The sequence below is a fragment of the Coffea arabica genome, unplaced genomic scaffold, assembly GCF_036785885.1.
Source record: "Coffea arabica cultivar ET-39 unplaced genomic scaffold, Coffea Arabica ET-39 HiFi ptg000200l, whole genome shotgun sequence".
NCBI classification, from domain to species: domain Eukaryota; kingdom Viridiplantae; phylum Streptophyta; class Magnoliopsida; order Gentianales; family Rubiaceae; genus Coffea; species Coffea arabica.
In genome coordinates this window covers 959,724-973,484 of record NW_027266262.1, presented here as the reverse complement: position 1 = coordinate 973,484, position 13,761 = coordinate 959,724, and the positions used below count along the sequence as shown (strand labels likewise).

Below are 13,761 nucleotides of genomic sequence, written 5' to 3'. Positions count from 1 at the left end.
ATTTTCCTCTTATCCTTTTATTTATTTACTTTATATTTTTTTTTGTTATTGATTTGCACCCTGTTTTTTTCCCTCATCCCGCAACTCTAAATTATCACGAAATCAATCCTTCACGCTTGCAGTTAGGGGTGGCAATTCGGGTCCAAATCAGGTTGGCGGGTCGGGTTCGGGTCAACAGACCCGCCAGAAAATCTGTTGACCCGAACCCCGACCCGCCAACCCGTGACGGGTCAGGTATGCTGACCCGAACCCGAAAATTTCAGGTTTACGGGGCGGCGGGTCGACCCGAAATGACCCGAAACTTAATTTTAATTTATTAATTTATCACTGTAATTTCTAATAAAATCAATTTCTCACAAAACTAATTACATAATCAAGTAATAAAAATTTAAATAAATGATTCCAAATCAAATCTAAAATAAATTAAACACCGTAAAAGTGTTTTATCCCAAGCAAAATATAAAATAAATTAAAACAATACAAAAGTGAAAAATAATATAATATATTATTTGTCCAAGTATAATAATTTCAACTTCACACAAATTAAATAAATTCGTTTAGGATTAAGTAATTAATGCCTTTGAAAAAAAGAATAACTTAGTTTAGTTAGATAAAATTATTTTTATGTTTATTAAATTATTTTTAATTCGTAAACGGGTCATATCGGGTCATATCAGGTCACCACGGGTTGACCCGAAATCGACCGGTTTTCTTTTCGGGTTCATCGGGTCCAACCCGATTCTGACCCGAATTCCCGAAACCTCAACCCAAACCCATTAATTTCGTGTTAGGTTCGTGTCGTGTTTTCAGGTCGTGTCGAAAATTGCCACCCCTAGTTGCGGTGATACATTTGCGCCGACAAATTTGAGCGACGATCCGGGCTTTGATCGAGCCGTACCGTTCCTGATTTGTCTCGCGCCTTCAGATCCTCCTTCACGCTTCGACAAGAAGCAAAATATTAAGCAATCGTTCCGACGGAGCTAAATTACTACAGGATAAAGAACGAATAGGAAATTTGGATTTCGAAACAAAAAAGAGAGGGGTGCAACACGAGGACTTCCCAGGGGGTCACCCATCCTAGTACTACTCTCGCCCAAGCACGCTTAACTTCGGAGTTCTGATGGGATCCGGTGCATTAGTGCTGGTATGATCGCACCCGCCATGTTCCTTTCGCTTTATTCTTTTAAACTACCCCGTCCTGCGAAGCAGTGTGGCTTTTCTAGACCGAAATTCATTTTAAGCGTCAATTCAAGCATTTTCCTCTTATCCTTTTATTTATTTACTTTATATTTTTTTTTGTTATTGATTTGCACCCTGTTTTTTTCCCTCATCCCGCAACTCTAAATTATCACGAAATCAATCCTTCACGCTTGCAGTTAGGGGTGGCAATTCGGGTCCAAATCAGGTTGGCGGGTCGGGTTCGGGTCAACAGACCCGCCAGAAAATCTGTTGACCCGAACCCCGACCCGCCAACCCGTGACGGGTCAGGTATGCTGACCCGAACCCGAAAATTTCAGGTTTACGGGGCGGCGGGTCGACCCGAAATGACCCGAAACTTAATTTTAATTTATTAATTTATCACTGTAATTTCTAATAAAATCAATTTCTCACAAAACTAATTACATAATCAAGTAATAAAAATTTAAATAAATGATTCCAAATCAAATCTAAAATAAATTAAACACCGTAAAAGTGTTTTATCCCAAGCAAAATATAAAATAAATTAAAACAATACAAAAGTGAAAAATAATATAATATATTATTTGTCCAAGTATAATAATTTCAACTTCACACAAATTAAATAAATTCGTTTAGGATTAAGTAATTAATGCCTTTGAAAAAAAGAATAACTTAGTTTAGTTAGATAAAATTATTTTTATGTTTATTAAATTATTTTTAATTCGTAAACGGGTCATATCGGGTCATATCAGGTCACCACGGGTTGACCCGAAATCGACCGGTTTTCTTTTCGGGTTCATCGGGTCCAACCCGAATTCCCGAAACCTCAACCCAAACCCATTAATTTCGTGTTAGGTTCGTGTCGTGTTTTCAGGTCGTGTCGAAAATTGCCACCCCTAGTTGCGGTGATACATTTGCGCCGACAAATTTGAGCGACGATCCGGGCTTTGATCGAGCCGTACCGTTCCTGATTTGTCTCGCGCCTTCAGATCCTCCTTCACGCTTCGACAAGAAGCAAAATATTAAGCAATCGTTCCGACGGAGCTAAATTACTACAGGATAAAGAACGAATAGGAAATTTGGATTTCGAAACAAAAAAGAAAGGGGTGCAACACGAGGACTTCCCAGGGGGTCACCCATCCTAGTACTACTCTCGCCCAAGCACGCTTAACTTCGGAGTTCTGATGGGATCCAGTGCATTAATGCTGGTATGATCGCACCCGCCATGTTCCTTTCGCTTTATTCTTTTAAATTACCCCGTCCTGCGAAGCAGTGTGGCTTTTCTAGACCGAAATTCATTTTAAGCGTCAATTCAAGCATTTTCCTCTTATCCTTTTATTTATTTACTTTATATTTTTTTTTGTTATTGATTTGCACCCTGTTTTTTTCCCTCATCCCGCAACTCTAAATTATCATGAAATCAATCCTTCACGCTTGCAGTTAGGGGTGGCAATTCGGGTCCAAATCAGGTTGGCGGGTCGGGTTCGGGTCAACAGACCCGCCAGAAAATCTGTTGACCCGAACCCCGACCCGCCAACCCGTGACGGGTCAGGTATGCTGACCCGAACCCGAAAATTTCAGGTTTACGGGGCGGCGGGTCGACCCGAAATGACCCGAAACTTAATTTTAATTTATTAATTTATCACTGTAATTTCTAATAAAATCAATTTCTCACAAAACTAATTACATAATCAAGTAATAAAAATTTAAATAAATGATTCCAAATCAAATCTAAAATAAATTAAACACCGTAAAAGTGTTTTATCCCAAGCAAAATATAAAATAAATTAAAACAATACAAAAGTGAAAAATAATATAATATATTATTTGTCCAAGTATAATAATTTCAACTTCACACAAATTAAATAAATTCGTTTAGGATTAAGTAATTAATGCCTTTGAAAAAAAGAATAACTTAGTTCAGTTAGATAAAATTATTTTTATGTTTATTAAATTATTTTTAATTCGTAAACGGGTCATATCAGGTCACCACGGGTTGACCCGAAATCGACCGGTTTTCTTTTCGGGTTCATCGGGTCCAACCCGAATTCCCGAAACCTCAACCCAAACCCATTAATTTCGTGTTAGGTTCGTGTCGTGTTTTCAGGTCGTGTCGAAAATTGCCACCCCTAGTTGCGGTGATACATTTGCGCCGACAAATTTGAGCGACGATCCGGGCTTTGATCGAGCCGTACCGTTCCTGATTTGTCTCGCGCCTTCAGATCCTCCTTCACGCTTCGACAAGAAGCAAAATATTAAGCAATCGTTCCGACGGAGCTAAATTACTACAGGATAAAGAACGAATAGGAAATTTGGATTTCGAAACAAAAAAGAGAGGGGTGCAACACGAGGACTTCCCAGGGGGTCACCCATCCTAGTACTACTCTCGCCCAAGCACGCTTAACTTCGGAGTTCTGATGGGATCCAGTGCATTAATGCTGGTATGATCGCACCCGCCATGTTCCTTTCGCTTTATTCTTTTAAATTACCCCGTCCTGCGAAGCAGTGTGGCTTTTCTAGACCGAAATTCATTTTAAGCGTCAATTCAAGCATTTTCCTCTTATCCTTTTATTTATTTACTTTATATTTTTTTTTGTTATTGATTTGCACCCTGTTTTTTTCCCTCATCCCGCAACTCTAAATTATCATGAAATCAATCCTTCACGCTTGCAGTTAGGGGTGGCAATTCGGGTCCAAATCAGGTTGGCGGGTCGGGTTCGGGTCAACAGACCCGCCAGAAAATCTGTTGACCCGAACCCCGACCCGCCAACCCGTGACGGGTCAGGTATGCTGACCCGAACCCGAAAATTTCAGGTTTACGGGGCGGCGGGTCGACCCGAAATGACCCGAAACTTAATTTTAATTTATTAATTTATCACTGTAATTTCTAATAAAATCAATTTCTCACAAAACTAATTACATAATCAAGTAATAAAAATTTAAATAAATGATTCCAAATCAAATCTAAAATAAATTAAACACCGTAAAAGTGTTTTATCCCAAGCAAAATATAAAATAAATTAAAACAATACAAAAGTGAAAAATAATATAATATATTATTTGTCCAAGTATAATAATTTCAACTTCACACAAATTAAATAAATTCGTTTAGGATTAAGTAATTAATGCCTTTGAAAAAAAGAATAACTTAGTTCAGTTAGATAAAATTATTTTTATGTTTATTAAATTATTTTTAATTCGTAAACGGGTCATATCAGGTCACCACGGGTTGACCCGAAATCGACCGGTTTTCTTTTCGGGTTCATCGGGTCCAACCCGAATTCCCGAAACCTCAACCCAAACCCATTAATTTCGTGTTAGGTTCGTGTCGTGTTTTCAGGTCGTGTCGAAAATTGCCACCCCTAGTTGCGGTGATACATTTGCGCCGACAAATTTGAGCGACGATCCGGGCTTTGATCGAGCCGTACCGTTCCTGATTTGTCTCGCGCCTTCAGATCCTCCTTCACGCTTCGACAAGAAGCAAAATATTAAGCAATCGTTCCGACGGAGCTAAATTACTACAGGATAAAGAACGAATAGGAAATTTGGATTTCGAAACAAAAAAGAGAGGGGTGCAACACGAGGACTTCCCAGGGGGTCACCCATCCTAGTACTACTCTCGCCCAAGCACGCTTAACTTCGGAGTTCTGATGGGATCCGGTGCATTAGTGCTGGTATGATCGCACCCGCCATGTTCCTTTCGCTTTATTCTTTTAAACTACCCCGTCCTGCGAAGCAGTGTGGCTTTTCTAGACCGAAATTCATTTTAAGCGTCAATTCAAGCATTTTCCTCTTATCCTTTTATTTATTTACTTTATATTTTTTTTTGTTATTGATTTGCACCCTGTTTTTTTCCCTCATCCCGCAACTCTAAATTATCACGAAATCAATCCTTCACGCTTGCAGTTAGGGGTGGCAATTCGGGTCCAAATCAGGTTGGCGGGTCGGGTTCGGGTCAACAGACCCGCCAGAAAATCTGTTGACCCGAACCCCGACCCGCCAACCCGTGACGGGTCAGGTATGCTGACCCGAACCCGAAAATTTCAGGTTTACGGGGCGGCGGGTCGACCCGAAATGACCCGAAACTTAATTTTAATTTATTAATTTATCACTGTAATTTCTAATAAAATCAATTTCTCACAAAACTAATTACATAATCAAGTAATAAAAATTTAAATAAATGATTCCAAATCAAATCTAAAATAAATTAAACACCGTAAAAGTGTTTTATCCCAAGCAAAATATAAAATAAATTAAAACAATACAAAAGTGAAAAATAATATAATATATTATTTGTCCAAGTATAATAATTTCAACTTCACACAAATTAAATAAATTCGTTTAGGATTAAGTAATTAATGCCTTTGAAAAAAAGAATAACTTAGTTTAGTTAGATAAAATTATTTTTATGTTTATTAAATTATTTTTAATTCGTAAACGGGTCATATCGGGTCATATCAGGTCACCACGGGTTGACCCGAAATCGACCGGTTTTCTTTTCGGGTTCATCGGGTCCAACCCGAATTCCCGAAACCTCAACCCAAACCCATTAATTTCGTGTTAGGTTCGTGTCGTGTTTTCAGGTCGTGTCGAAAATTGCCACCCCTAGTTGCGGTGATACATTTGCGCCGACAAATTTGAGCGACGATCCGGGCTTTGATCGAGCCGTACCGTTCCTGATTTGTCTCGCGCCTTCAGATCCTCCTTCACGCTTCGACAAGAAGCAAAATATTAAGCAATCGTTCCGACGGAGCTAAATTACTACAGGATAAAGAACGAATAGGAAATTTGGATTTCGAAACAAAAAAGAAAGGGGTGCAACACGAGGACTTCCCAGGGGGTCACCCATCCTAGTACTACTCTCGCCCAAGCACGCTTAACTTCGGAGTTCTGATGGGATCCAGTGCATTAATGCTGGTATGATCGCACCCGCCATGTTCCTTTCGCTTTATTCTTTTAAATTACCCCGTCCTGCGAAGCAGTGTGGCTTTTCTAGACCGAAATTCATTTTAAGCGTCAATTCAAGCATTTTCCTCTTATCCTTTTATTTATTTACTTTATATTTTTTTTTGTTATTGATTTGCACCCTGTTTTTTTCCCTCATCCCGCAACTCTAAATTATCATGAAATCAATCCTTCACGCTTGCAGTTAGGGGTGGCAATTCGGGTCCAAATCAGGTTGGCGGGTCGGGTTCGGGTCAACAGACCCGCCAGAAAATCTGTTGACCCGAACCCCGACCCGCCAACCCGTGACGGGTCAGGTATGCTGACCCGAACCCGAAAATTTCAGGTTTACGGGGCGGCGGGTCGACCCGAAATGACCCGAAACTTAATTTTAATTTATTAATTTATCACTGTAATTTCTAATAAAATCAATTTCTCACAAAACTAATTACATAATCAAGTAATAAAAATTTAAATAAATGATTCCAAATCAAATCTAAAATAAATTAAACACCGTAAAAGTGTTTTATCCCAAGCAAAATATAAAATAAATTAAAACAATACAAAAGTGAAAAATAATATAATATATTATTTGTCCAAGTATAATAATTTCAACTTCACACAAATTAAATAAATTCGTTTAGGATTAAGTAATTAATGCCTTTGAAAAAAAGAATAACTTAGTTCAGTTAGATAAAATTATTTTTATGTTTATTAAATTATTTTTAATTCGTAAACGGGTCATATCAGGTCACCACGGGTTGACCCGAAATCGACCGGTTTTCTTTTCGGGTTCATCGGGTCCAACCCGAATTCCCGAAACCTCAACCCAAACCCATTAATTTCGTGTTAGGTTCGTGTCGTGTTTTCAGGTCGTGTCGAAAATTGCCACCCCTAGTTGCGGTGATACATTTGCGCCGACAAATTTGAGCGACGATCCGGGCTTTGATCGAGCCGTACCGTTCCTGATTTGTCTCGCGCCTTCAGATCCTCCTTCACGCTTCGACAAGAAGCAAAATATTAAGCAATCGTTCCGACGGAGCTAAATTACTACAGGATAAAGAACGAATAGGAAATTTGGATTTCGAAACAAAAAAGAGAGGGGTGCAACACGAGGACTTCCCAGGGGGTCACCCATCCTAGTACTACTCTCGCCCAAGCACGCTTAACTTCGGAGTTCTGATGGGATCCAGTGCATTAATGCTGGTATGATCGCACCCGCCATGTTCCTTTCGCTTTATTCTTTTAAATTACCCCGTCCTGCGAAGCAGTGTGGCTTTTCTAGACCGAAATTCATTTTAAGCGTCAATTCAAGCATTTTCCTCTTATCCTTTTATTTATTTACTTTATATTTTTTTTTGTTATTGATTTGCACCCTGTTTTTTTCCCTCATCCCGCAACTCTAAATTATCATGAAATCAATCCTTCACGCTTGCAGTTAGGGGTGGCAATTCGGGTCCAAATCAGGTTGGCGGGTCGGGTTCGGGTCAACAGACCCGCCAGAAAATCTGTTGACCCGAACCCCGACCCGCCAACCCGTGACGGGTCAGGTATGCTGACCCGAACCCGAAAATTTCAGGTTTACGGGGCGGCGGGTCGACCCGAAATGACCCGAAACTTAATTTTAATTTATTAATTTATCACTGTAATTTCTAATAAAATCAATTTCTCACAAAACTAATTACATAATCAAGTAATAAAAATTTAAATAAATGATTCCAAATCAAATCTAAAATAAATTAAACACCGTAAAAGTGTTTTATCCCAAGCAAAATATAAAATAAATTAAAACAATACAAAAGTGAAAAATAATATAATATATTATTTGTCCAAGTATAATAATTTCAACTTCACACAAATTAAATAAATTCGTTTAGGATTAAGTAATTAATGCCTTTGAAAAAAAGAATAACTTAGTTCAGTTAGATAAAATTATTTTTATGTTTATTAAATTATTTTTAATTCGTAAACGGGTCATATCAGGTCACCACGGGTTGACCCGAAATCGACCGGTTTTCTTTTCGGGTTCATCGGGTCCAACCCGATTCTGACTCGAATTCCCGAAACCTCAACCCAAACCCATTAATTTCGTGTTAGGTTCGTGTCGTGTTTTCAGGTCGTGTCGAAAATTGCCACCCCTAGTTGCGGTGATACATTTGCGCCGACAAATTTGAGCGACGATCCGGGCTTTGATCGAGCCGTACCGTTCCTGATTTGTCTCGCGCCTTCAGATCCTCCTTCACGCTTCGACAAGAAGCAAAATATTAAGCAATCGTTCCGACGGAGCTAAATTACTACAGGATAAAGAACGAATAGGAAATTTGGATTTCGAAACAAAAAAGAGAGGGGTGCAACACGAGGACTTCCCAGGGGGTCACCCATCCTAGTACTACTCTCGCCCAAGCACGCTTAACTTCGGAGTTCTGATGGGATCCGGTGCATTAGTGCTGGTATGATCGCACCCGCCATGTTCCTTTCGCTTTATTCTTTTAAACTACCCCGTCCTGCGAAGCAGTGTGGCTTTTCTAGACCGAAATTCATTTTAAGCGTCAATTCAAGCATTTTCCTCTTATCCTTTTATTTATTTACTTTATATTTTTTTTTGTTATTGATTTGCACCCTGTTTTTTTCCCTCATCCCGCAACTCTAAATTATCATGAAATCAATCCTTCACGCTTGCAGTTAGGGGTGGCAATTCGGGTCCAAATCAGGTTGGCGGGTCGGGTTCGGGTCAACAGACCCGCCAGAAAATCTGTTGACCCGAACCCCGACCCGCCAACCCGTGACGGGTCAGGTATGCTGACCCGAACCCGAAAATTTCAGGTTTACGGGGCGGCGGGTCGACCCGAAATGACCCGAAACTTAATTTTAATTTATTAATTTATCACTGTAATTTCTAATAAAATCAATTTCTCACAAAACTAATTACATAATCAAGTAATAAAAATTTAAATAAATGATTCCAAATCAAATCTAAAATAAATTAAACACCGTAAAAGTGTTTTATCCCAAGCAAAATATAAAATAAATTAAAACAATACAAAAGTGAAAAATAATATAATATATTATTTGTCCAAGTATAATAATTTCAACTTCACACAAATTAAATAAATTCGTTTAGGATTAAGTAATTAATGCCTTTGAAAAAAAGAATAACTTAGTTCAGTTAGATAAAATTATTTTTATGTTTATTAAATTATTTTTAATTCGTAAACGGGTCATATCAGGTCACCACGGGTTGACCCGAAATCGACCGGTTTTCTTTTCGGGTTCATCGGGTCCAACCCGATTCTGACCCGAATTCCCGAAACCTCAACCCAAACCCATTAATTTCGTGTTAGGTTCGTGTCGTGTTTTCAGGTCGTGTCGAAAATTGCCACCCCTAGTTGCGGTGATACATTTGCGCCGACAAATTTGAGCGACGATCCGGGCTTTGATCGAGCCGTACCGTTCCTGATTTGTCTCGCGCCTTCAGATCCTCCTTCACGCTTCGACAAGAAGCAAAATATTAAGCAATCGTTCCGACGGAGCTAAATTACTACAGGATAAAGAACGAATAGGAAATTTGGATTTCGAAACAAAAAAGAGAGGGGTGCAACACGAGGACTTCCCAGGGGGTCACCCATCCTAGTACTACTCTCGCCCAAGCACGCTTAACTTCGGAGTTCTGATGGGATCCGGTGCATTAGTGCTGGTATGATCGCACCCGCCATGTTCCTTTCGCTTTATTCTTTTAAACTACCCCGTCCTGCGAAGCAGTGTGGCTTTTCTAGACCGAAATTCATTTTAAGCGTCAATTCAAGCATTTTCCTCTTATCCTTTTATTTATTTACTTTATATTTTTTTTTGTTATTGATTTGCACCCTGTTTTTTTCCCTCATCCCGCAACTCTAAATTATCATGAAATCAATCCTTCACGCTTGCAGTTAGGGGTGGCAATTCGGGTCCAAATCAGGTTGGCGGGTCGGGTTCGGGTCAACAGACCCGCCAGAAAATCTGTTGACCCGAACCCCGACCCGCCAACCCGTGACGGGTCAGGTATGCTGACCCGAACCCGAAAATTTCAGGTTTACGGGGCGGCGGGTCGACCCGAAATGACCCGAAACTTAATTTTAATTTATTAATTTATCACTGTAATTTCTAATAAAATCAATTTCTCACAAAACTAATTACATAATCAAGTAATAAAAATTTAAATAAATGATTCCAAATCAAATCTAAAATAAATTAAACACCGTAAAAGTGTTTTATCCCAAGCAAAATATAAAATAAATTAAAACAATACAAAAGTGAAAAATAATATAATATATTATTTGTCCAAGTATAATAATTTCAACTTCACACAAATTAAATAAATTCGTTTAGGATTAAGTAATTAATGCCTTTGAAAAAAAGAATAACTTAGTTTAGTTAGATAAAATTATTTTTATGTTTATTAAATTATTTTTAATTCGTAAACGGGTCATATCAGGTCACCACGGGTTGACCCGAAATCGACCGGTTTTCTTTTCGGGTTCATCGGGTCCAACCCGATTCTGACCCGAATTCCCGAAACCTCAACCCAAACCCATTAATTTCGTGTTAGGTTCGTGTCGTGTTTTCAGGTCGTGTCGAAAATTGCCACCCCTAGTTGCGGTGATACATTTGCGCCGACAAATTTGAGCGACGATCCGGGCTTTGATCGAGCCGTACCGTTCCTGATTTGTCTCGCGCCTTCAGATCCTCCTTCACGCTTCGACAAGAAGCAAAATATTAAGCAATCGTTCCGACGGAGCTAAATTACTACAGGATAAAGAACGAATAGGAAATTTGGATTTCGAAACAAAAAAGAGAGGGGTGCAACACGAGGACTTCCCAGGGGGTCACCCATCCTAGTACTACTCTCGCCCAAGCACGCTTAACTTCGGAGTTCTGATGGGATCCGGTGCATTAGTGCTGGTATGATCGCACCCGCCATGTTCCTTTCGCTTTATTCTTTTAAACTACCCCGTCCTGCGAAGCAGTGTGGCTTTTCTAGACCGAAATTCATTTTAAGCGTCAATTCAAGCATTTTCCTCTTATCCTTTTATTTATTTACTTTATATTTTTTTTTGTTATTGATTTGCACCCTGTTTTTTTCCCTCATCCCGCAACTCTAAATTATCATGAAATCAATCCTTCACGCTTGCAGTTAGGGGTGGCAATTCGGGTCCAAATCAGGTTGGCGGGTCGGGTTCGGGTCAACAGACCCGCCAGAAAATCTGTTGACCCGAACCCCGACCCGCCAACCCGTGACGGGTCAGGTATGCTGACCCGAACCCGAAAATTTCAGGTTTACGGGGCGGCGGGTCGACCCGAAATGACCCGAAACTTAATTTTAATTTATTAATTTATCACTGTAATTTCTAATAAAATCAATTTCTCACAAAACTAATTACATAATCAAGTAATAAAAATTTAAATAAATGATTCCAAATCAAATCTAAAATAAATTAAACACCGTAAAAGTGTTTTATCCCAAGCAAAATATAAAATAAATTAAAACAATACAAAAGTGAAAAATAATATAATATATTATTTGTCCAAGTATAATAATTTCAACTTCACACAAATTAAATAAATTCGTTTAGGATTAAGTAATTAATGCCTTTGAAAAAAAGAATAACTTAGTTTAGTTAGATAAAATTATTTTTATGTTTATTAAATTATTTTTAATTCGTAAACGGGTCATATCAGGTCACCACGGGTTGACCCGAAATCGACCGGTTTTCTTTTCGGGTTCATCGGGTCCAACCCGATTCTGACCCGAATTCCCGAAACCTCAACCCAAACCCATTAATTTCGTGTTAGGTTCGTGTCGTGTTTTCAGGTCGTGTCGAAAATTGCCACCCCTAGTTGCGGTGATACATTTGCGCCGACAAATTTGAGCGACGATCCGGGCTTTGATCGAGCCGTACCGTTCCTGATTTGTCTCGCGCCTTCAGATCCTCCTTCACGCTTCGACAAGAAGCAAAATATTAAGCAATCGTTCCGACGGAGCTAAATTACTACAGGATAAAGAACGAATAGGAAATTTGGATTTCGAAACAAAAAAGAGAGGGGTGCAACACGAGGACTTCCCAGGGGGTCACCCATCCTAGTACTACTCTCGCCCAAGCACGCTTAACTTCGGAGTTCTGATGGGATCCGGTGCATTAGTGCTGGTATGATCGCACCCGCCATGTTCCTTTCGCTTTATTCTTTTAAACTACCCCGTCCTGCGAAGCAGTGTGGCTTTTCTAGACCGAAATTCATTTTAAGCGTCAATTCAAGCATTTTCCTCTTATCCTTTTATTTATTTACTTTATATTTTTTTTTGTTATTGATTTGCACCCTGTTTTTTTCCCTCATCCCGCAACTCTAAATTATCATGAAATCAATCCTTCACGCTTGCAGTTAGGGGTGGCAATTCGGGTCCAAATCAGGTTGGCGGGTCGGGTTCGGGTCAACAGACCCGCCAGAAAATCTGTTGACCCGAACCCCGACCCGCCAACCCGTGACGGGTCAGGTATGCTGACCCGAACCCGAAAATTTCAGGTTTACGGGGCGGCGGGTCGACCCGAAATGACCCGAAACTTAATTTTAATTTATTAATTTATCACTGTAATTTCTAATAAAATCAATTTCTCACAAAACTAATTACATAATCAAGTAATAAAAATTTAAATAAATGATTCCAAATCAAATCTAAAATAAATTAAACACCGTAAAAGTGTTTTATCCCAAGCAAAATATAAAATAAATTAAAACAATACAAAAGTGAAAAATAATATAATATATTATTTGTCCAAGTATAATAATTTCAACTTCACACAAATTAAATAAATTCGTTTAGGATTAAGTAATTAATGCCTTTGAAAAAAAGAATAACTTAGTTCAGTTAGATAAAATTATTTTTATGTTTATTAAATTATTTTTAATTCGTAAACGGGTCATATCAGGTCACCACGGGTTGACCCGAAATCGACCGGTTTTCTTTTCGGGTTCATCGGGTCCAACCCGATTCTGACCCGAATTCCCGAAACCTCAACCCAAACCCATTAATTTCGTGTTAGGTTCGTGTCGTGTTTTCAGGTCGTGTCGAAAATTGCCACCCCTAGTTGCGGTGATACATTTGCGCCGACAAATTTGAGCGACGATCCGGGCTTTGATCGAGCCGTACCGTTCCTGATTTGTCTCGCGCCTTCAGATCCTCCTTCACGCTTCGACAAGAAGCAAAATATTAAGCAATCGTTCCGACGGAGCTAAATTACTACAGGATAAAGAACGAATAGGAAATTTGGATTTCGAAACAAAAAAGAGAGGGGTGCAACACGAGGACTTCCCAGGGGGTCACCCATCCTAGTACTACTCTCGCCCAAGCACGCTTAACTTCGGAGTTCTGATGGGATCCGGTGCATTAGTGCTGGTATGATCGCACCCGCCATGTTCCTTTCGCTTTATTCTTTTAAACTACCCCGTCCTGCGAAGCAGTGTGGCTTTTCTAGACCGAAATTCATTTTAAGCGTCAATTCAAGCATTTTCCTCTTATCCTTTTATTTATTTACTTTATATTTTTTTTTGTTATTGATTTGCACCCTGTTTTTTTCCCTCATCCCGCAACTCTAAATTATCATGAAA

At 39.2% G+C, this 13,761-nt stretch overlaps 11 non-coding genes across 11 annotated transcripts; all 11 read right to left on the bottom strand.

Moving 5' to 3' along the window:
* Positions 1-1,039: 1,039 nt before the first annotated feature.
* On the bottom strand, positions 1,040-1,158 carry LOC140034422 (5S ribosomal RNA). Its single transcript, XR_011838320.1, has one exon. It is a non-coding gene; the product is annotated as a 5S ribosomal RNA (ribosomal RNA).
* A 1,124-nt stretch (positions 1,159-2,282) lies between these two features.
* Positions 2,283-2,401, bottom strand: LOC140034702 (5S ribosomal RNA). Its single transcript, XR_011838562.1, has one exon. It is a non-coding gene; the product is annotated as a 5S ribosomal RNA (ribosomal RNA).
* Positions 2,402-3,515: 1,114 nt separating this feature from the next.
* Positions 3,516-3,634, bottom strand: LOC140034701 (5S ribosomal RNA). The gene has a single exon (XR_011838561.1). It is a non-coding gene; the product is annotated as a 5S ribosomal RNA (ribosomal RNA).
* A 1,114-nt stretch (positions 3,635-4,748) lies between these two features.
* On the bottom strand, positions 4,749-4,867 carry LOC140034411 (5S ribosomal RNA). Its single transcript, XR_011838309.1, has one exon. It is a non-coding gene; the product is annotated as a 5S ribosomal RNA (ribosomal RNA).
* Positions 4,868-5,991: 1,124 nt separating this feature from the next.
* LOC140034700 (5S ribosomal RNA) lies at positions 5,992-6,110 on the bottom strand. The gene has a single exon (XR_011838560.1). It is a non-coding gene; the product is annotated as a 5S ribosomal RNA (ribosomal RNA).
* A 1,114-nt stretch (positions 6,111-7,224) lies between these two features.
* LOC140034699 (5S ribosomal RNA) lies at positions 7,225-7,343 on the bottom strand. The gene has a single exon (XR_011838559.1). It is a non-coding gene; the product is annotated as a 5S ribosomal RNA (ribosomal RNA).
* Positions 7,344-8,468: 1,125 nt separating this feature from the next.
* LOC140034400 (5S ribosomal RNA) lies at positions 8,469-8,587 on the bottom strand. Its single transcript, XR_011838298.1, has one exon. It is a non-coding gene; the product is annotated as a 5S ribosomal RNA (ribosomal RNA).
* A 1,125-nt stretch (positions 8,588-9,712) lies between these two features.
* On the bottom strand, positions 9,713-9,831 carry LOC140034389 (5S ribosomal RNA). Its single transcript, XR_011838287.1, has one exon. It is a non-coding gene; the product is annotated as a 5S ribosomal RNA (ribosomal RNA).
* Positions 9,832-10,956: 1,125 nt separating this feature from the next.
* On the bottom strand, positions 10,957-11,075 carry LOC140034378 (5S ribosomal RNA). Its single transcript, XR_011838276.1, has one exon. It is a non-coding gene; the product is annotated as a 5S ribosomal RNA (ribosomal RNA).
* Positions 11,076-12,200: 1,125 nt separating this feature from the next.
* Positions 12,201-12,319, bottom strand: LOC140034367 (5S ribosomal RNA). Its single transcript, XR_011838265.1, has one exon. It is a non-coding gene; the product is annotated as a 5S ribosomal RNA (ribosomal RNA).
* A 1,125-nt stretch (positions 12,320-13,444) lies between these two features.
* On the bottom strand, positions 13,445-13,563 carry LOC140034356 (5S ribosomal RNA). The gene has a single exon (XR_011838254.1). It is a non-coding gene; the product is annotated as a 5S ribosomal RNA (ribosomal RNA).
* Positions 13,564-13,761: the final 198 nt, after the last annotated feature.